The following is a 23641-nucleotide window of genomic DNA, read 5'->3' as shown; positions in this document are numbered from 1 at the left end:
GGCAATAAGCTGGCAGGAAAAATAATTAATGGTGTATGGTCTGAGTCCTCCCTGCTGGATGTGTTCCTGGTGTGTATCCATGATTCCTGTGTACCCAAGAAAACTGATTTTGATGGTAATTCGATAATTTCAAATTCAATTTTGAAATCATTGTTTAAAGCTGCTGCTCGGCAAGGCGTAGCAGATGAGCTCTACATAAACAACTCGCAGCATCACCATTCCTCATTCTGTCTCTGTGTGTGAGATATTTACTGCTGTGCTCTGTCTAGTACATGAAATAAAACTTGATGAAAAATAATTTCTCATTTTTGGAAGGGGGTGCTTCTTGGTCTAGTTAGGGCAAGAATAATCATCTATTCTCAAAAAAATACCAGTAGGCAATGCAGCTGGTCTTATGGCAGCTCTGTATGGTGGCTTCTGGTTTGTGTGTAAGAACCAGCACTGGGAGATATGTTATATAGCCTAGTGGTATTCTTGCCTCCAGTGTTGGAGAAAGATTTTGTTAAAAAAATAATCTTGATAAAGTGTTTTTTTTTTCTTTTTTTTTTTTTTTTTGTGTGTGTGTTTTTAATTAGAAAATGCCCTTTCTTTGATACCAAAATGGTCTAAAAAAGTGGTGAATGATTTTTATTTTTTATTTTTTAATACTTTTTAGGGATTTTTGACAAGCTCCATGCTTGATTTGTATTTTTAAAATATTACTACATATACATGTATTATGTGATATAATTTACAACATAAAAGGAGAGGAATGCAACATCAGAACAAAATATTTAGGATGTCCTTATTTTATACACAAAGCAATTTGTTGTTTAGAATTTTAATTTTGTAAGATATGTCCCCAAGCTGGTTCATTTCAAAACTTTCTGTGCAGTGGGAATTGTAGAGTTTGACCAGGTCTAGCTGGAAGGCTCAGCTCCTTGAGCAATCTAGTCATAGAGGGAAGTGCAAGCCACATACCACTGCCATATGGAGAGAGTTAGTCTTAACAGGATTTTTATACTGCAGAATATTTGGATGTGATTGTTAGGTTTTGCGCAAGAAATAAAATGCACAGTCCCTAACCAGGAGCTGCCACAGGGGGCTGGGAGTGAATACCCTGACTTACATTCACTTCTCCATCAGAAGGGGAATTTTCAGCTCCCTTCACCGACCTTGCAAGTTGTTTCTGAGGCTGCTCGCTGGGTGGGCAATTGCTGGCAGTATTTTTTGCCTTGCTTCTGCCATGGGTATGGGAGCTGGCATTTAATCATCAGTGCTCCCACCAGAACACAAACTGGTAAGAGCTTGTCCAAGAGGCAATGTTTCTTCTTGTTTCTCTTTCATACTGCCTTGCCTGCAAGTCACTCGCTAAGGAAGGCAGGAGGGATTTGCATTCCCCTCTGTCATTCTGAGCTCACCCCTGCTTGGGAAATCAGATTAAGAAGACAATGATGGGACTTGTGAATTTGCTGTATGAGTATTCACACAATTGGAAATTGGGTAGGATCTGCAAAAACAGTATCTATAATTAATGCATAGGAAATGCTTATGTTCTTTTCCTAGTCCTCTAATTAGGATAAATGTATGTATTTCTACACAGCTCATTAGGAGAGAGCATGGGAGTCAGCTGAATACATGTGGAAAGGGGGAGTTATCTTTAAAAACAAAGTAAGCGATGAGGTTAGTGCACTACTAGCGTAATGCTTAAGTACTCAGGAGCTCAGGGAGGCATGACTAAACTGCTGTAATAGCTTGGGAGCTGCAAAATACAAGAAGTGGAATGAGTGACTGGTAAGTAATAATGGCAGTCCTTTTTTCTTGATCCTCCTTTTCCCTTTCTTTTCACTTGCAAATCATGAATATTCACAAGTCTGCATGAACTACACGTTCAGCATTCCTGCTGTGGGCTGCCATGGTTAACACTTTTGCTTTTATGGTCCTATTGATACTAAAAGGCCTTACTTAAATGTATTCAAAGGGTGAGTTTACTTTTTCTTTCACATGCTACTCAGCTAACTTTATTTACATAATGCCCCAGTGACTGGTTCAGCTGCTCTAATTTCCTTTGTACTCCCACAACTACCTCTCAAGGTTACTGTTAGGCTCTATCAGTCATTAGTTAAGATTTGGATTATTATTTTTTTTAACTCTTCAAACAGTTTTCCTGGATTATAACTTGCCAGATCCCATGGGTTTAGATTCCCGTTTCAGTTTAGACAGTTATTATGGTGATATTATTATAAAAATTATTCATTTGTGTAATTTGTGCTGGAAAGGATGGATACAGAATTTAGGGCAGGAAGGCAAGAAAGGAAGTTGTTCTGTATGAAGGAGAGCAGCAGGAATGCATGGTGCTCAGCCTAGGGAAAGTGAAAAGCCAGCTGAGAGCTTTTGGGGCAGACTGACATGGGTAGCATTGTGGTGGTTGTATGCTACCTAACTGATCAGGAAGAAGATATACATGAAACCTTCCTCAGACAACTGGAAGAAGCCTCATGTTTGCAAGCCCTGGTCTTCAGGGTGTACTTTCGCCATCTCAGTATCTGCTGGAAAGGCAAAGCAGCAGGGCACCTGCATCCAGGAGGGTTTTGGAGTGCATCAGTAGTAACTTCCTAACACAGGTGGTTGAGGAACCAATGAAAGGAGGCTCTGTGCTGGACCTGATATCTACAAACAAGAAAGAACTGGTTTGGGGCAGCCTTGGCTGCCACAACCATGATCTGAATCCATGATCTGAATCCACGCAGGAGTCTGCATGGATGAACAAGGAGCTCCTGGAAAACAAAACAAAATAAACAAACAAAAACAAACACGGAAAGTTAGCTTGCAAGTGGTTGAAGCAGAGTCAGGTGACATAGGAGGAATAGAAAGAGAATTGGAGTATGTGTGGGTTGCTCCAGACACACGATGCGAACCTACTGCCACACTTGCTTCTGTGTGGGGCCAATGAAGCATTTGAGCTGAGCATTTGGCATAGGCATAAATACCCTTTTTGGCTCTGCACTGTCCATTTAGCAAAGTGTGGAATTATGAAGCGAGCTTAAAGTGACTGAACTGGATACAGTAAACATCCAGTGCACTGATGATATTTGGCTGGAAGATGAAATAATTAAGAAAGTTTACATATTCACTAATTTTTCAGAGATTCGGGGTATAAGTGACATCTTTTAATGTATTCAGAAGTTACTTTAAAACACTGATACTACAAATCTCAATTGGCTGCCTTTATAATGACTTTGTTTTTCTTTGCTAGAATTATGAAAAAGTTTCTAACACACGTTATCTGTCAGTCAGGTTTTGAATTGTATGCAACTTAGAGGGAAAGAGGATATCTCTGGGCTCAGATAAGGCCACAATCTTAATAGACTTGTCTTGGAATAGCTTATCTGCTGTTCTTAACTACTATCTACAGACAATGTAAAAATAATTGCACTGTTCTGGAAGGTGTCCATGGTCTAACTACCTATTGTAATTTATTAGGGATACCGTATCTATATTAATCTGACACCATATTTTGCAAAGAAAACTTTTTCAAAACGAAAAGGGAACATTATAATATATTTGACATTTTTTTCTTTTATGTCTATAGTTGCTGTTGTAATTAAAGAGCATGAAATCATGGCGAAGAGAAGAGGAAACAAACTACTCTCAAAACCCAATATGAGGTTGTAAACACTTGCCTCAGATGGGAAGAGGTTGTAAAAATAAATACATAAATAAATAAAACATTTAAGATAAAAATGAGGTGAAAAAAAAATGCCACAGTGCTTAAAGAAACAAAAGGATGTGTCTTCCTGTTGTACTTGTCTTTTTCTTGTAAAGTGCTGTGGATACTTCTTAAGACTTGGACATTGGTAGCGATGTTATCCAGGTGCAGAGCAGTTGTGTGACATCTGCAAGATCTCATTGCATTTGGGCTTGGTTTAGGTTTTTAGATTTTTTTATTAACTTCTATTGCTTAACTTATTTAAATGCTAGCCCAAAGCCATGTAGGTATGAAGTTTTTGTAGACCTATCTGAAATATAGATGTTGTATACTACATGCTGACCATTACATGGGAAAAATAGTAAGGCCTTTCTAGCCTTCTGTTCTACACTTTCTTGCAATCTTTATCTGCAGCCTGTGTTACTGCTTGTGTGGCTGTTATGGTTGGTTTTTCCATTATTTTCTTCTTCCTAGGGACCCACAGAGAGACCTTTCTTCTCAAGTGAAATGCAATGTTTAATTCTATTATCTGCTTCAGCTCTGACCACAGATCATTATTGTTCAAGATCATTTGCTCACTACTGCTGGTATCTAAAAATGTGAGTACACTGCTCATGCTTCTGAAAATACTGAGATCTCAAAAGTTGTTGCTTCTGATTCTTTTAGTGTTACCTGGCAGAGAGAAACAGCACTTGTGCCACTATTGTATAAGCTTTTTATTGAAAGGTCCAGTGAGTACAGTGAAAAGAAATTGGTACATGTGTATTAAAAAGTGGGTGTAACTGAGTATGCATTCCAGGCAAGGAGAAAAATAAAACTGAATGTATCTAAAGCTGCTGGGAAGCTTTAGCTGATGTTTTTATGTTGTTCACTCTTAATGTCTATGCATTAGGACAATTTCAGTATGCGGTAACACTTTGCCATCTTTTTATGTTATTTGCTTAGCTTCAACGTGTCTATACTTTACTTTTGAATTTAGTGATTTATTCCTTACATCAAGGTAATTTGTTCTCCCTGTATGATTTTCCATATTCTGTAAAATTCCAGGCAGCATTCTGGGAGGACTTTTAACAGTTCTCAAAATTGTGTTGTGAATGCCTAATATTTGGATATTGCTTTCTCTAATTAACCTGACTTGTATGTATTTTGGCACCCAGTATGCATGGTTCTCTCTATTTCATAGCTATGATCTCATTGTGTATGGTGCGCTTCCTAGGACCCAGCATAATAAAGGTTCCATGTTTTTATGTCTACAGTGCTTAGAGTAATAATAAAACAAGTGTGGGATTAAATATTGTAAACATGCATGTGAGAAACTCCATGTCTCCTCAGTGTGCTTACTGGGATTAATTACACGTATCCCATGGGCTTCAGACCTGATAGCATAACATTTGTGCTGATAAGCATAATTATTCCTGCAAGTCATCTCCCTTTCTTCATTGATTCTAAGTCATTACAAGGTAGGCAGATAGGGGAGAAAAAAGAAAGAAAATTAAAAAAAAAAATGTCCTTTTATTCCTGATACATAAGAGAACATTTCTAGGGATGTTAGAGGAAATACAGAACTCGTCTCATGAAGCTGGATGCACATTATCCAATCTCAGCCTGATAGTTTTCTTCCACTGGGTTAGAGTTGGAAACAATATATGTTGCAATAAAGAGTGATGCCCTGCTTCATTCAATTTTAGGTGGTATTCAGCTCCGTAAAAATGAAGAAATTGGTCACACCCAGTTGTTTAATAGCAAGGTATCTTGAAAATCATTGCCATTCTACTTCCAAACTTCAGTGCTTTGGAGTGTTGCAGCATTTCTTTCTGCAGCATCCTTCCTGTTTTAGGTAATAGCAAACAGCAGATAATGCTAGTGGTAGCACTGAATTTTAATTACTTTCTAGGTGAGTGATGATTTGCTGGCATTGCCAAATAGTCTCAGTGGATTGGATTGTGCAGTGGGGGCTGTATATCACAGATGAAAATCTGACAGAAGACTTCAAATCATTTTGTCTCTTGCTTGCTCGTGTGCAATTTTGCAACCTCTTCCTGTGAGTGGGTTCAGCTAGGTTTGAAATCAGTCTTCTATTCAGGTCACATTCATTTTTATTTATTTATTTATTTATTTTTAATAGCTTTGGGATATGTTGAAAAAAATGTATATGGTTTAACTAGGACTAACCTGAATAAACCATTTTTCCTTATCTTGAGACTTTGCATGTTTTATCATGTAAATTATGATGAATGCTCCAGTACAACCTTGTGTTTAATTCATTAACGTGGTCTGACTATAACTGCTGTCTGTAACCCAGAGTACCTATCCAATACTGAAGACTTGATGGATGTGATAGTCAGAAGTCTTGGCAAGTGCCTTGACAGCAAATACAGAGCTTTGGTATCCTCCTTAGAAATAATCTTTCTTTTGGCAACTGTATTGTGATTTGTTATCATTTACGGAAGCAAGCAATACATTCCAGATAGACATAGTTCATTTTGATCGGCAAACAAAATGACATTGAAAAGTCTGTTTCACACAAAGGACTGCCTTTGTCAGTAGAAGAAAGCCCCTTTATGCTGAGCAGGTTTTGATGTGATTTACTCCCAGGCAAACCCAAACGAAACTGGGGGAGTAGGATGATTTAAGCCTATCACTTCAGCTCAAAAATCTGTGAATTTTGATCTTTTTTCCTCATTTCAATTTGGAGCAAATTAAAATGAAATTATGTAATTGCTCCTGAATATAACTGTTGTTGTCCAGCTGTATCATCCGTGGTTCATGTATTACAGCAGCCGTGATTCATACTTTATGAATTCTAATATAAGTACATTTGTAAATGATTTTATTATCAGTTTAATCAATTGAAGCAAAATACATGATTGTGATGCAGTAGTAAGCAGAGAGACCTACAGACTTGTCCTTCTAGTCATTGGGAATTGGCATGCAGATGCTAAGAGAACAAAGAGGGTTCTAATATGAACTTACAAGCAACCTGGCCATCAGGATTATGAAAGTAAGTACTTAACCCATGTGTTTCTTGGTTGATCAGAGTGTGAGAGTCTGAGAGCTGGCAATGTGAAAATGTCTGATCTTTTTGTTGTCTTGCATCCCTGTTTGCCAGGTTCAGAGGCAAAGACTTCCCCATTATGAATAAGGTCCCTGAGTCCAATTGATGTGTATCAGAATTTGAAACTGGAATCAATGCTCAGCTTGCATATACTTCGATCTGTGACATGTATATTTTTGTTATTCAAACACTTAATAACATTTTACCACATTACTTACAACAGTCCCTGCAGTCATGCTGTCCATTTGAAAGTGTTTCCAGGGTAACATACATATTTTTAAACTGAATTGGTAGATCAGAAGATTTAGGGAACTGCTGTTTTAAACAGCAAAACAAAAAATTTAATGGTGAAAGAAATATGGCATTTTGAAAATGTGAAAGTAAACATCCTGCAGGCTCTGGGTATGAAGCTGTTGAGAGCAGTTTATGCAAGCAGCTTTGTCACTGAAGAAGAAGTAAAGCCTAATAATTTTTTAATAGGCCTATAAATCTCTCTTATGATATGCAGCTACTGTAAACACTTCTTCCATATTTTTCCAAGTATTTATGCAGTGTTGTTAAGTGTTGTTAAAGAGACATGATTGCCACAGCTCTCTTTCCCTCTGAAGGGGTTGCCAGCTTACCAGGGGGTGGCTAGAGGGTGTGGAGAGTGCACAGGGCAGAGGAATACAAGCAAATTCCCAAAGGAAAGTAGCCTTATAGATATTTTTATGAAACTTGTAGGTAGTCCCACAGTTACAGGTGCTAGCTTGTGACTCAAGTCCCAGGGAACTGTAGGCACAGACCCCAGTGTGTCCTGCAGTCTGTGCACTACCGGATTGGGATGGAGAAAGCCCCAGTGGCTGCCCAGCATTCATACCATGGCCATATCCAGCCCTGATTCCTATTTTACCTAAACTGTACAGTACTCGTATAACAAAACTTGAATTTCAGAAAACTCTGAAACTAAAGGAATGAAGTATGTAACTCAGATTTGTAGCAGAGTCCTGCACTGGAGAACTCACTCTGAATAGATTATAGCTTTGGTGGGGTTCTGGGTCCAGAACAAAACTGTTGAACTTTTTTATAATGAGAAAATTGAAAGCCTAGTTCTCTTCTTTGATTCCCCTTTCAGGCTTCAATTGGTGGACGTAATAATCTTGATTCACTAAAGATGTGAGTTGCATAAAATACGACAGCCCTCAGCCCTAGCATAATGCATTGTCTCTTAGGGATCTGTGTTCTGAATATTTTCAGCTAAGGATCAAATGGGTATGCCTGTCGTGAGTAACTTTTCTTTATGCCTGAGGAAGGAGACAGTGAATGTTTCAGTGTGCGGACTGTTCTGGTGCTGCTTAGATTTCCAAGTCTTTGGAGTTAGATAGAAAGCAAGGAACAGGACAGTTCAAAGAATTTCTGCATTTAAGTTTTCTTAGTATAAAAAAAAAAAAAAGAAAAAAAAGAGAGAGAGAGGGTGAGAGTTTTGTCAAAAAACATAAACTAGGCCGTAGAGACCCAAGTAGAAATCCTGCATCCTGGTGACACGCGGAAAAGACTCCACAACCATAGGACACAACCATAGGATTGTAAAGTAGGTAAATTTTATTGCAGTGCACCAGGCGCACTAGGAATAGCTTCCCTCAAAAAAGTGCGCACCTGCCTGGTCATCTCTCACAGTTTTATACATGACTACTGATATATATTACATGAACTCTAATACATATTCATTATTTTCCCCAAAAAGGGACCAATTCCAAGTACTCATTTCCATACTCCCCACCCTTAGCTCCTCCCAGTTGCACCTGCACAATGTAGCCTGGTGGTTGCGGGCAGGGGTCTTTCAGGATGAAGGCAACGAGGAAGAGGAGGTTAAATTTTTTACCTTTCTGGACTTTGACCTTCTGTTGGACAGTATTTAGGCCTTTTTAACTTATCTTTGCCTTGTTTCCTGCCAACAAGTCGTTCATCCTTCCCTAACGAGTTGTCCATCCTTCCCTCATCATCCATTGGCCTTGAGTGATATCACAGAATCACAATCACAGAATTTCTAGGTTGGAAGAGACCTCAAGATCATCGAGTCCAACCTCTGACCCAACGCCAGCAGTCCCCACTAAACCATATCCCCAAGATATCTTCCTTTTTACATCTGCTTCTCATAAGGTTCTCATCTACATCCCCGATAATTAGGATATTTTACCATATATGTAGCTAAATATTAATTTGGATAACTTTTAGCATCTTCCCCATCTCACTGGAATTATTTTGTTTAAATTTTAAATGTGAGACTATGAAAGCTAATTTTCTCAAGATACCATATCGCATTGTACACAGCACACATCAAGGAGACAGTTCAACTGCCTTTCAAGTGTCACTGTCCCTTGTGTGAAGCATAGAAGTGAAGTAGAAAATTGGCCCAGGCATGTGATGTGGTTTAGGAGGGATTTTAAAAGAACAGCATTAAGCAGTGATACACATCAGGAGCTGCATGCTGAGGTACTGCCTTGGAAAACATAGTTGGTGGAAATACAAGGTCTTGGCCCCACTTTGCATGTAAGAGATTCAGTGAAGGTCCTTGACATCGGGCTGAACTGCACTCAGGCTGGGGCTTAGCAACACCTGGATCTGTCTGCAGAGAGAAAACTGCCATTATTTTAATGCTCATTTGAAGGAGTCTGAACTGAAGACTAAGAGTGTGTATCATTTCCTGAGTATCTGTAAACAGTCTCATGATTTATGTTAAAATAAAGTTGTGCAGGAGCACTGCATTATGCTGTGCATGTTGCTTTCCAGCAGAGTGGCTGCCAACCCAGTTAATCAGACTGAGTGGACGACACCCAGCTGTGAAAGGTGAAGACTAGCTCGATTTTTTCTAAATGCGCTTTAAGCTTTTCTTGCCAGACAGATATTTTTTTTAGAGAGAGCTGTGAGTTGATGGTGATGGTGGTGGTGAGTGTGAACTGTGGAGACCCACTCTGGAGAAAAATGACATCACCTGTACAAAAGCTATCCTGTGTGCTCTCCAAGCACCACACACTGCTGGTGGGTTGGGAATGAAACACAAGCAATGCAAGCCAGGCCCCACATGTCTGAAATGTTAATGGATTGCTTTTCAGACAATAAATGATCTAAGGTGAAGCCTTGGTAAACATATAAAAGTAATAATAAATTGTTTAAACAAAACAGTTTTTTTCTTGGTGAAAAATACAGTAAGATTACACTCTTTTATACTTGTGTTTTTCTTTGTAAAGAAATCAGCTCACTGTAATGCTTCCTATATCCTGACATGTTATAGCAATTAGAAACAAATTATATAAATTACTTGATTTTTGTATGCAGAAGTGAAACCTTGGCCCTATCCTAAATCAGTGACATTTTTTCACCTGAGAGCTTTCTGTCTTCTAAAGGCTGCATAGCTGACAACCTGGAATTAAATCCTCTCACTTAAACTGCTGCTTTTAAGGACTTATCCTGCATGGGCTATAAAAATTCATAGTCAGGATTAGAAAAGTTGTATAATTAAGTACCACTTAGCAAAAACGATAACCAGGATCTAAATATGAAAAACAAATCTTCAGTTCTCTAAAACATATGTATGCTTCCACATTTTTCTTAGTCACTCACCTCTACTCAAGCTGCTGCCAAGATTATTTCTCTCTTATTTAGAGTTTGAATTTTATTTTGTACTCAGTTGTTCTCTGCTGTAGTTTTGGTTGGCCTTTGGGGTACAGTAAAAACATCGCATAGGTCTGCTGAAAAACTAGCTGCATCTGCATTTCATCTGGCAAGATCCATGCCTTCGTTAATTGAATAACAGAGGAAAAAACAGAGTGCAAAAGGAGAGGAATCTCAGCCCAGATATATAAGGAACATCTGAATCATTTACGAAATAACTCCCTTTTTCATTTTTTTTTTTAAGATAATAAAAAAAAAAGATTATTTATTTTTAGCCAAGGGAGCACTGCCACACACCTGCAGATGCAGGCAGGGGGAGCTTAAGGATCACAATCCAGTTCTGCTTGTTGCATTACTTCACTTTTCCAGTGTTGCATTAGGTGGAGTCTGGGGCTGCTGCTGTTATCAGCGAGTCACACAAGTAGTTATCAGGTACAGCTGTGACCCAGTTATTCCTAGTACTATAGCTTATAATTCCCTAAAATCCAGAAGAAGAGAAGCCAATCCTTGAAGTGTGATGAAGGCCAGCAGGGATGCTGACGTTAGAGGTGACTCGCCTGGTGCACCACAGGCTGGGAACAGGCAGCATTTCAACTCTCCACACAGTGGGCATCCAGCCTGTTTGCTGAAGTCACGGCAGTGGGCATTTGTGCCATTCTCACTGGTAATGGTAGCTTCCTTCTACTTGTATCGCCATAGCAGAACTGGAAGCAGTGCTATGAGATGGCTGTCGGGAGCCCTGCCCCATATGCAGATGTCAGTCCAAACTGGAGGAACCTGCCATGCTCTGCATCCCTCTGTGTGTGTCTTGGTCAAGGCTTTGACTGGAGACTCTTCTTTGGCATTTGTCTGATTTTCTCACAGTTTGATAAAACCCAGTTATAGCTTCAGTATACATGCTTTTTTCCCCCTTAGAACAGTTAATAACTGTGCCCTTCTATAATGTTAACTAGCTACACATCTGTTACTCTCAACCTCTAAACAGGCACTATTTATATTTCAAGCAAGCGTATTTGTGGCATACACAGGGAGTGTGGGGCTTTTTCTGGATTGCATTGTGCTGAGGGCCATATGTAAGAGAGGGCACAAACTGAAGGGAGCTGGGTGAACTGGAGGCCCAGTGATGGAGCAGGCGTGGACCTCAGGAAAGGACCTGTCAGAGTGCCATGGGGAAGGCCATGGCCTTGAGAGGCAGGGACAGGGCATCTATCATCTCCATAGCTAACTAGCATTTAATTATGGAAGTATTTGGCATTGTCACAGTTTCTCTTTCAAATGGAAGCAATCTCTGAATTTCTTTGTCCCCAGTGGCCCAAAAGACATAATGCAAGCTAAACCTGTTTCAGGCACTTTGGCTGACATCATGATTGCCAGACTTCTTTATTAATAATTTATGTCGAAATTTAATTCCTAAAGTAACAGTAATAATAATTCAGATGGTGACAGACTCTTAATTAAAATCACCATAGAAGACTTAAGCTTTTAGCTGCATTGTTCTTCCTACTATCAGTGTGTACTGGAGAGCAACAGTTTGCTAAAATAAAATTAGAGCAGCCTGGTGACAGCTATGAGAGCTGAATGCACTCTATATCTCCCAATGGGCAATGTACATGCATACAGCTAACTGGGAAAAGAGCAAGCATTTCTATTAAGTTTTTGTCTCGAATTATGCTGATTTTAAGGGCAGTATAGGAACAGCTAAGTAACCACCAAAAATTCACAGTAAGCAGCTGTCTGATCTACATTCTGGAAGATTAACCTCCAGACTAATTTTGAGACTAGTACTGAAAATAAAGTGAAGGAATATTGAGTGGAAGGGGAAGCTGGCAAACATGAAAGTCTTCAAAAGGGACTGGCTCTTAGCCAAAGTTATAATTGTTACCAACACAATTCAACCCTAGACATCCTTCTGGAAGAGGTGTAAAGTCTTACACTTAGTGGGAAGCAGCCTCTCAGTTGATGGGTGGGATAGTGTCTCTAAATGGTCACCCACCACTTCTGTCTGTACAGCCTTATTTTCCCTTCTACGGCACTGTAAGGAAAGGGATTAAATGGACCATCGGCTTGACCCACATGGCAATTCCCATTTGTTCTCTGTAGATCAGGAATTGAAACAGTTGTGAACAGTTTCAGTCCACTGATGTAGCAAGTTCCTTGCTGCTTTATTTTACTCTGAAATTGATCTCAGCCACTAGTACATGATAAACAGATGACAAGTAATCGAGTTAATCCAAGAAAGCTTTGGGGCTACATCTGCCACCGTAGGTGTAAAAACAAATGCATGCAAATCCCTTTGTATATCAGGGTGGATTATCTAATTGCTGTCAACCTTCTGAAGCATCTGTTCACTTAGATCTGCTAGGTGGGACTTCTTGTTGTGGGAAGGAGTCACTGTCATTAACTTCTTAGACTGAGATTTGAAGCAATGTAGCACAGGAAGTGTGTGTTATCTGAGACCATACACCCTAAGAAGTAGGAATTATTTTTTAAACTGATGGAAATACTGAATAAAATAGGTGTTTTCTCAAGCATGTAAAAATATATACTTTGTTATAATCCAAGAGTGAACACTAATTTAAAAATGGATGCCCTGTGTGACCCTGTCTTCAGTTCATGACAAAGATATTCTCATATCAAAGCCATGCTTATTTGCTGCTTTCTAGGTTAGTCAACCAAGGTCTAAATAAATAAACAAATACATACATACATAAATAAACAAACAAACAAACAAACTGGCATGGAAGGATCTTTTCATCCTCTGTATTTTCCCTTTTTTTAGGAATAGTCTCCATATAAACTTGAAACAGAGGAGAGTATGATAGTTTACATTATACACAGTTTAACTTCCCCTGGGATTCTGAAAAACAAAAACAAAAACCCACGTGTTAAAGTGCCAATATTTTTTGCAAAATGGACACTGATTTTCAAAAAGTTCTACTGTAGTTAGGAAGAGGGAAGACAATGCTGCATGCAATACCAATTCCAATATCTTCATACTCTTTATGCTACTTAATTTGTTTTTCTCAGGTACTTGTGTTATTACAGAGAAACCTAGCTGTGTGAGGCCTCTTTTTTTTGCAATTTAGACTGGGATAAAGTGTTCCTAGGTAACTTCTAGCTCACTGATACGCAAACAGGCAAAATTCTTTCTCAAGCTGACATCAAAGCTAACACTAGATCAAAACCATTTAATGAAAAAACTCATGAGTAAGCTATTAAAAATGCAACAAAATGGTCAGTAAGCATCTGAAAAAGTTAAAGGACTGATAAAATTCATACGCTAATACAAAGCTGTTTACTTGAAGAAATACAAATCTATCAAATTGTCTGAAGTTGCTATTAAAGTTCATGATTTATTTTTTTCTAAGATGAGAGACATTTCTATTTGAATGTGGATAAATATTCATGTGAGGACTTAATTTGGGAGGAGAAATTTGCCATTAATATCATTATGTCTGTTCAAGATACAACAGGCTGCTGCTTGTATATTGCGATAAGGGTGGTTTCCCTCATGTGAGGAAATGAATATTCATAGCCGTCTTTAAAAACCTTGTTTGTATAGTATATTTCCCTCAATACCTAAACACCTAAAAGACATCTAGACTAAGGATTTCATTTTTTTTCCCTATCCAAATGGATTTCATTTCCGTTTCTTGAAGAAACTTTTTACTAAACAGATACATTTGTCTAATACTCAAGGCTTACAGGAAAAAAATCAGAAGAAGGAAAAATGCACTGGAAGGTTATATCCAGATCACGTCAATGATTTCTCGTGTGACAAGGGAGAAGCAAGAAAAAGCACACGTGAACACACAGATCTAGCTTGCTGATCTCATTGTGGTTGTTTGACCATAGGTGGTTTTTACCTTATGTTTTTCAAGCAGATCTTCTCAAATAAACCTGATATCATTTTTTATTTTGTTGGCAGAAGTAGCTGTACAGTTAAATGTACAGATGATACTGACTCAGCATTGCACAGTACTCCAGTTAAACAAGGGGCTGGTGTACAGTCAAGCCAGTGTGGCCTGCCGTATGAGTTTGTGTCTTGAGTTTGATTTGAAATGAGATAGGGGGTCTCTTCAGCTCCAGAAATATGCCTGTAGCATGTTTAGAGGCTGGGGGTGAGAGGATGTAGCTGGCAAGTGCCTGGTGATCTCTGTTTTCTTGCCTGGTGCCAGCACCTCTCCACAGGACAGCATGTCTGGGGAGAGGGATCTCATCAAGCCAGAGCTGTCAGTCTTCCATGCTTCTCCTCGCTTAGATTCCTCGTAATCAAGAACTGTGTTGCTTAGAGGGTTTTTAATCTGTTCCTGGGTAAATCAAAGGAGGAGGAGCACTCTGGTGTCTTCTTTCTCAGGTGTGTTCTGGTCCTGAATTTTTATCACAGATACACAGTTACTAGACTACTTCTGCACCAGTCCTATTTCCAAATAGCTGAAAGAAATACAAATATATGTATTGCAGGAGAAGGTAAAAGATGCCTAATGGGTAGAATGGGGGTGATTTCCTCTAATCAGATAGAGAAAAGAGCTGGATTAATACTCTGGCAGTAGAATAGCAGTTGAATACTGCACACAGATTTCATTGGATTCCCTCCAGGCTTTTTGATGACAGTCTATACCGTAGTGGCAAATGCTGGGATTGTGTTCTCAGAGGAGCAGCACAACAGAATTCACATTTTATGGTTCTGTAACAAATTACTAACTTTTAGTAACCAGTGTGTTAAATGTGTTACCTCATATTCAGAGCCAAAATAGTGAGTGGATGTTACAGATGGTGATATGCATGCTTTTGGAAAGATGATGAATGCCTCCAGCTCTAGCTGCAAATGGCTAACTAATTAATTATTGTACAGTGAGTTCTTGATTATAAGACAGTGGAAATTTACAGAATTAGTTTTGGTTAATGTTTTTTATTCCAGAAACAATAGTTTTTTATTTTAGTATTTATTCACTGAAGGAAATTTACCTGCAGAACAAGCACAGAGTCTGTCTGTGCACCCTGTGAGCTGCCTTCCAAGTAGTGATTAAATACTGAAGGGAGATCATGGGTGATGGCATCCACATGTGGAGTTGTGAAATGCACTCTGAAGGGCTTGTGCATGCAGCTGCAAAGCTTCCAGCCCCGGGGCTCTGGCCAGGCAGGCTCTGCACCATGCCAGGTCTGCAGCTGATGCTAGAGCAGTGATGGCTTTGTTCTTTGGGCAGGTGAGGCATCCAAAGAGAAGAGAGAAAGGGCAGAGGTATCATTTAATTTCTTCCTTGCTTAACAATATACAGATGAAAGAAAGTTGATATAGCAAAATCATTGACATGAGCCATAGGCCATAAGGTTCGAGTATAAACTGTGTCAGAATTAATGGCTGTTAATGGAAATGCAGCCGAGAAGTGGAGGATCCACAGGCAGGCAGTGGTACCAGGGAGAGAGCCAGCAATAAGGGGGCAGAGGGGTTATGGGCACTGTTCTGGTCAGAATGGGGCTGGGAGACTGGACATGGTGCGACTGCCTTGTAAAAAAGAAAAACTGCACTGAGGAAATAACAGCTTTACCGCTACCTTTTTCTCCTTACTGAAACAGTCCGCAAGATCTCACTTGTTGGATCCCTGTTGAGGCAGAAAGAATCCTAGCAATAACAATAATGACTGAAGCAGAATCCAAAGAACCTGTGCTGCAAGCCAGTCTGGAGATCAACCCACTGCATTCCTTCATGGGGAGGGATATATAGGCTGCTCTCTGAAATACCAACTCTGCACCTCCTGGGAAAGTGTGTTGGCTTTACATATATCATTACGGACACTGAGGGCTTGTTTGCATTTGCTGGAACTATATTTTATTAGTTTGGTTGGATTTCTTAATGGAGACAAATATTTTGAAGTGGTTAATTTACAAGAATAAATATTATTCAGCAGGTTCCTAAAGTCCCCAAGGTAAATAATACAGACATGGTAAAGGCCAGCTCTGTTGTATTAATAATTGATGTTTGGCTTCCTCCTAGCTCAGCTGTAATCTATTCATTCTGCTTTGTAAAAGTGCAATTAGAGCTGAATTATAGTAATCAATACAGCAGCAGCATTTAGAACCAGGGAACATAAATAGAGGAAATTTTGCAAATAGGAAGTTTTTTGAGGCATATTGCAAAAACTAACTTAATTGGATGGAATTTTAAATGATCGCAAAGGATATTAAATTATAATTGATACAGACATTTTCAGAGATTCTCTTTTTAACAAAAAACAAGTCCTAAGAATTTGAATGAAATTATTTCCCTTCCTTTTACTTCTGTCATGTTTCACAGTCAACCCATACACTAATGATGTGACTGGGAAAATGCTGTTTTCTTGCACTTGTGCAAGTATCTACCTTATTTGTGTGTACGTAAAAGGAACAGAGAGGGATGCGATGGGAAACAGGTCCTTCACGTGGAAAAGAAGTGGCAGATGTGGGAGGTAGTGCAAATGAACGGTTTAATGGACAACTTGAAGAGGTACAGAGGGAAAAAACAAACAACAACAAAACAAAAACAAAAAAAACAGGAAACCACTCACATATGCTACAACCAAAGGAAATGCAGAATTTGTTAGGGAAAAAGAAAAAAAGAAAAAAAAAAAAGATTCTATAAGAAGGTTATAAGAAGGTTTGGTTAAACATCCCAAATATAGAGGCTATTAGGGAAATATTGACAGCGCCCAGACTTTGGTATAGGAAGAAGCAATAGGGAAGGCAAGAACTTGGAAGCACTGTTTCAGATAATGAAAATAAAGCAGTTGCCGTTCTGCAACAAGGTGGAATACAGCAAGCCTGCAGTGCTGTCCTGTGCAGCGCAGGGCTTGCTTACAGCTTGAAACTTTTGCTGAAATATTTCTTGGAGAATCATTGTGGCTTAGCTAGACCCTGTGTGGGATTTTTTAGCCTTGAGGATTTAGGTGTCTTAAAAAGTGGATCATGTTCTCCATCCTTTGTCTTTTCCAAGTATCCTGCTTGTTTTCGTGTTAGCTTGAAACAGCCTTTCTCAGTGTCAGCAAACCCATTCTGGATCCCGTGTATTTTCGGGAGCTGGCAAGAATAGTTTGCGTGAGGTGTATTTCTGCATTTCAGTGTTCAGTCTGGTTTAATCAGGCACAAAACCTGTGGCACAGCTTCCCCTAGTACTTCATTTATTCAAGATTATGGACTCTCTAGAGCCAAGGCCTGTCTCTGGTGTTGGATCTTGCCAACATCCAGCTTCTGCCCATGTTGTCGCAGAGAAACAGCAGCATGGGACAGCAGGGGGTCTGTAGGGGTCGATCTGCCAGCAGGGTTTGGGCTGCAGGGTATTGGCTGGGTCCAGAGCTGGTCACAGTCACTGGGAGGCTGTCTGTGACAGCACAAGACCTGGTGATTGCTAATATTAATAATTATCATCATATTCACCTCCTTTAGAGTACTGTGACATTTGAGGTGAAACTAAGTGCTTTCAGTCATTTAGGAAGTGTGTAATGGCTCAATAACATATTTCCCATCGTGTCTTTTGGACTTTATGCAATGACAATAAAAGTATAAAATATGTTTAATTAAAGGGAGAGGCTGATATTATTGAACAAATGTACCAAATAAATAAAGAAAAGTGGGTCTATTAAAATGTCGGTCCAAATTTTGAAGCACAGTTTTAATTTTACTGTAGAAATTTAAAAACAAAACATCAGTTAATTGATGCAATTAATTTCTGATTAATGCAATTAGTTGCTGTTTTTGTGAAGGCAAATAGGGTATTAAAAGGGAGCTACCAAATGAACTAGGCAGGAAAAAGGAGTTATTTAAAATGGTACAGAAGGAAATGCTTCCTTGGTTAGAGCATTGCACATGGAAATTAAATAAGTAAAGCTCTGTTTAAAACAAATTCACCTGGGAAGCATCAGCTCATCTCTGTGTAATGCATGCATCGTTCTGCATGTGTATTATGTTTTAATAATACTTCCATCTTCCTCTTAGGGCATATTGTCTTCTAATTCAGCCTACTCTAATAAGCCTATCTTGACAGTTGTCATGAAATACTGATTGCTTTTGGTGAGTAGCATATACTGTAATTATTTCCTTTTCCTATCATGGTATAATATAGCTGAGATGCTCCATACATAGAAATGCACCTTCATAGAGTATTCTAATGTGCATTGATTTTTTTTTCTAATTTTTTTATCAACATAATGAAATGATCCCCTTTCACATCATAGAGTAGCACAATGCTTATTGATTTATTGCTGTACCTATTTACATTGGCTTATCAGAAAGGTGCTTCCAATGCATTAGCAAACCCCTGAAGTGCTTCTGGTAATAGCAAAAAGTGCCTGGGCAACTGAAAATGTAAGAAAGAAGGTTTATGGTTTTGTTGTTGTTGTCGTTGTTTGTTTGTTTTTTAAAACTGATATACAGAAGATTCCATTTCCTCAGCCAGGCTGTCTCATGGCTAACCTTCTCCACAGGACAACTGCTTGCAGGAGAATTTAGTTTCTCTTTGGCCCCAGCCTGCTGCCTTCAGCAGCATTTCCCAAGTGTAGGCAGCAGTGCCCTCATTTCCTTGCTTTGTTTATCCTACATAGAAACAATTTCAGTTCATGTGAAGAGACGGAAACTGCTAGGAATTAATCCTACCCTGCAAAAGGAGAATTAGATACTATAGTTCAGCATCAGCTTAAAGACTTTTCCAGAAGCAACATCAATTTAGCATTAGGAAACCATCACGATGTTGTGGTGCACCTACACACCTTCATGCACACCCCATTCAGGAGAAGGGGGGGCAACAAACAAATCAACAAACAAGTCATTCCTACAGTAAATCTCTTCTGATTGAACTTGAGCGCAGCACAGTATGCTACAGAAGAATGAATAAACCGATGATAATAACAGAAGCTGATTACATTGTGATGGGCAATAACAGCAAATAGGCCTTATCTTGCAATGTGAAATAGAAACTCATGGCCAAACAAATAATTCTAGATTCCCATAGAGAGCATTTGCAGCAATTTATGGGCAATGACCCTCAAAATTGTGTATTCAGAAAAAATAATTATTTTCAGAAGTGCAGCCTTGGCCCTTAGCATAGCTGAGAATAAGGTATTTGTGTCGCTCAATTGCACATGCAACCTATCATCAAATTTTCATCCCATTCAGAAATGCCTGTGTTCACAATTGGATGCTGATCAGGACCTGTTCGCATATTACCATGTATACTTTTCTTGCTTTGACCATCTACTCTCCCCTCTTCCTTTTCAGAGAAACAATGACTTTTTATCCTCAAGAGAAAAAAGAATTTTAAAGCATTGAAAATGGACTGGGGGCCTAACCCTTTCATCTGAATAAGCTGCACTCCTGTAGGTGCACTCCACTTAGAGTACACGGTTTGCTTTATGTGCATGCTTTCATTTGGAAGATGGAGAGCAAGCTGGTTTTCCTTTTTTCATAAAATCCCCAGATTTTAAGCATGTATACACACATTTCTACCAATAGAGAAATAAATATTTTTACAAATTCTTGTTTATTTGTGTAGAAGTACAAATATTTGTGTAAACAGTGGGTTGGTATCAGCTGGGATCTCCCCATACATAGTGTTTCAGCCAGAGTCAATGAAGCACTTAAGCAGGTACTTCACTTTCAGCAATGTCTAGATGATCCTGAATTGTTAGGTACTGACTGCGGGGATGTGGTGAGCTCTAGTACTCTTGGATTTAAAAGCTTAAGTCTGTGCTTAACGTTTTCATTCTTTTTCAAAAGAATGAAAGCTATCTGTGACAATGCTGATTATATTTCTTCTTGAAAGAGTTTAAAAAGTAAATTACTTTGTGTATCTTATTAAGAAGTCTGAAATGTCTTTACTCCATTCTTTTCCTGTCCTTTAACAAAATTCACTGAACATTCACAAATGCAACTTACTTTAATAAAATACAGCATTTTATATAAGACAATTAGTCATGAAACTCATTGCTCTTTTTAATATACATGAAAATGCCCCAAACAAAGCATGTAGATCATGCTTCAGTAAGTCTCGGATCCATCAAGTAGGTGTTCCCTGCATATTTTAGTGCAGTAAGTCTCCATAGAGCACAATGAGTGTCATACAGAAAAGCAAAGTAAAATGGATGGTTTTAGTATATTAGCTACTAGGAAGCTGGTAGACTACAAAGACATCATAAATCTGAGGAGGATGATGAGATTCTGGCTTCCTTCCTCCTTGTGCTCCTACACAGGTGCCTTGTACCTATCCACACCTGGACTGGAGCCTCTCTAACAGGCAATAAATGCTGTGGTATGATCATATGGTATGGATATACAAGGAAGGGAAGCTCTCCTTGACCTTGTATCTACTAAGAATCAATCTAGCAACTGATCAGCATCAATTTCTTTCCAAAATCTGAAAAATAATTCCATAAACATAAGTCTCACCCTTGTTTCTTATAGTGGCTATACAAGAAATATATCAGCTCCAAAACTATGAAATAATTCATTTTTTAATTAAAAACATGCTATCAATATCCATACGACAGTTCAACTTGGGTGTTCCTTCCCCATTTTGTTGTACAAGCTGAAAAACTACCCTAAATGAGAAGATTGTTTTTCACTGGTAGCTGAAGAAATGAAATAATTTATTCTAGCTGAGCACGAGTCTAATTTTCTTTAAAAGACAGGAAAGGATTGAAATAAGTCCCAAGAATGTTTTACAACCCTATCAGAATAAAAGATCAAAGAGCCTTAATTCCAACATTGTGCTTGCATAAATCAGCGTGAAATATTAGTCTTTCAATGTATTTTTGTATCCTTTAAAAATAAGATGAAATATTACCAAGAAATAAAGTAAAATATGCATCCAACCATATTGTTACAGAAATAATTATAGTGATGGCTGTCAAAGTGCAGCCATCACTACAGTATGGTTCTCCAGTCTCAAGTCAAAACTTTCTCTTATAAGTCTTAGTAAACAACTGTTTCTGGTCTGCCAGCTTATTTTGTACAAGTAAAGCTCTTTGAAATTTCCCGCTTATTAAAGATGCGGCATTAGTTACTGTTTAGCAGTGCATACTTATCTGTCTAACCACAGTCTTAGGAGGGCTTGTTTTTGCTTACCTGGTGATAAATATTCAAAGGAGCACTTGCAGTCATGAAGTAACCACATGGAGCGTCTTAGGAACCCTAAAACTGGGAACAAGGGTTCTGTTATGTTTTGGTTTGACTTTGTGCATGTAAAGGTGACCATTTTCTGAAACTTGAATTAAAAAATCAGTTGAACTAGTTTCCTGCTAATTGTATTTTGTGTGATGCAGTTTTGGAGTGTACCTTTACATTTAGTTAAGGGGGCAGAAAGGAGCAGTGCTCTTGTGAAATCTAAGGTAGAATAAATCAGGGTTCAGTTCAGAAGTTTGTCTGTCTTGATCTCATGCAGTTGCATTTTATAACTTTAGTTCCCATTGGTAAAGAGCTGATCATTATTCTTCATTTTTTCCCATTAATGGTCTAGAACTGACATCTCCCATGAAAACCCCTCCTGTCATTTATTCATACTTTAGGAAAATACGGGATACAAAATGACTATCAAAGATGAAGTTAGGTCTGATATGCACATAGAGATACTGGTCCATTTAGTGTATCTTTTTGTGTATACCAGTCAAATCTGTACAAATTTAAATCTCTCTAGAGGCATACTGAAATACATGGAATTCTAGAATGTAAAGCTACATGAAAAAATTTATAAGTAGTACGTATTTATCACAAAGCAATTAAATATCTTGGTTTGTTTATTCCAAAATTAACTTGGCACATTAATTTAACATGAAAAGAGTGATTTAATGAAGTCTTCAGAGAATTAGTATCTGCCCTTTGAATAAGTTATCTAAAATGCTATTTTGTTATGCAAAGCTATGTAAAATAAATTGCATTCAAGCGGTGGTTCAGAAAGTAGCTTATCGTAACCCGATGTTCATAAAGAAATGACATAAAAGATCTGGGGATCACTGCTTTGCTTTCAAGATCGGAAAAAATTAAGCAGAAATAGTCTTTCATTTGAAAACAGCTAATTTGACATGGAGATAATTATCTTGGTACTTTGAAATGTGATTAACTCTAATTATAGAGAGAAAAAAAAACCTACAGGGAACAATGAAAACAAAATCTAAATGTGGAAGTGTGAGTGTGGAATGTCACATGTGTAATTCATGTGACATAGCAGGTCTGATTTTCTCCTGTATGCAACCATGTACACAAACTAGAAATTTCTATTTGCATCCATATTTATCTCTCAGTATGAGAGCCACATGAGCATTGCTTGGGGTAAATGACTCACTTCTCTAATGTGTGTATACATGAGCACGCACAGACGCACGAGCTGAAACTGGCACCCAACTTAATGTAAATCTGGAATATTCCAGTTTTTTCTGTGGGTTATCACACCATACTTCTAACAAGGTCATTGTGTTGGTTCCACTAACAGGGTACAATAAGGCTACCCAAGCAGCTGTGTCCTACACTAGGAAATACTGTTACTCATTGCACCTTTTTCTTTTACCAAATAAAGAAAAATATTATTCTCCCAGTTTCATTGGGTAATATATTTGAAATACAAGGAATTATAGTATTAGATAGCTATCATTATTCTAAATGGATGGAAGCCTTATTCAGTGTCTGGCTTTCTTTTAACTAAGCTTAATAAACTTCTCCCTTCACTACTGTTTTCTGACAGAAACAATTTCTGTATTGTGTTGTTTTGGTTTTGCTTTATTTTTTAAGCATTACCAAGTATTTATCATAAATCATAGATTTAAAGCAGGGATCGTTCTCCTTGGGTGCACTGCCAGATGCAAAAGTACATGCAAAAAAGAGAAATCAACATGTTTTGGTACTTTTCACACCAAAGACAGTTCCCAGGAGCTGTTCAGGGAGAGGAGGTCTAGGAGCCTGGCTGTCATTACCCACTTGTGCATAGCTCATGAGGATACATGTGGCTTTTCATTTAAACAAATACTCTCATGCTCTTGTTTTATGGAAAATAGTAAATAGGATTATGGTTTTAAGGTTACGTATGTTGTACAAAGTTCTATACATTTTTCCCAAAGGATCTGACAGTTCTAACTGTCCCTGGACAATAAATGGATTATTAGTCTTCTGTGGGTTTTTCGGATCCCTATCAATCTGGCTTTTGAACAGGCAATGGTGTGCGTTCTGTTACATTTTAGCCCTTTATCTCAAAATTGCATGCTGAGATAGGTTTTGTTGAATAACTGCATTCT

Source organism: Aythya fuligula, chromosome 12, assembly GCF_009819795.1.
Source record: "Aythya fuligula isolate bAytFul2 chromosome 12, bAytFul2.pri, whole genome shotgun sequence".
In the NCBI taxonomy this organism is placed as follows: Eukaryota; Metazoa; Chordata; class Aves; order Anseriformes; family Anatidae; genus Aythya; species Aythya fuligula.
This window is presented reverse-complemented; position numbering follows the sequence as displayed.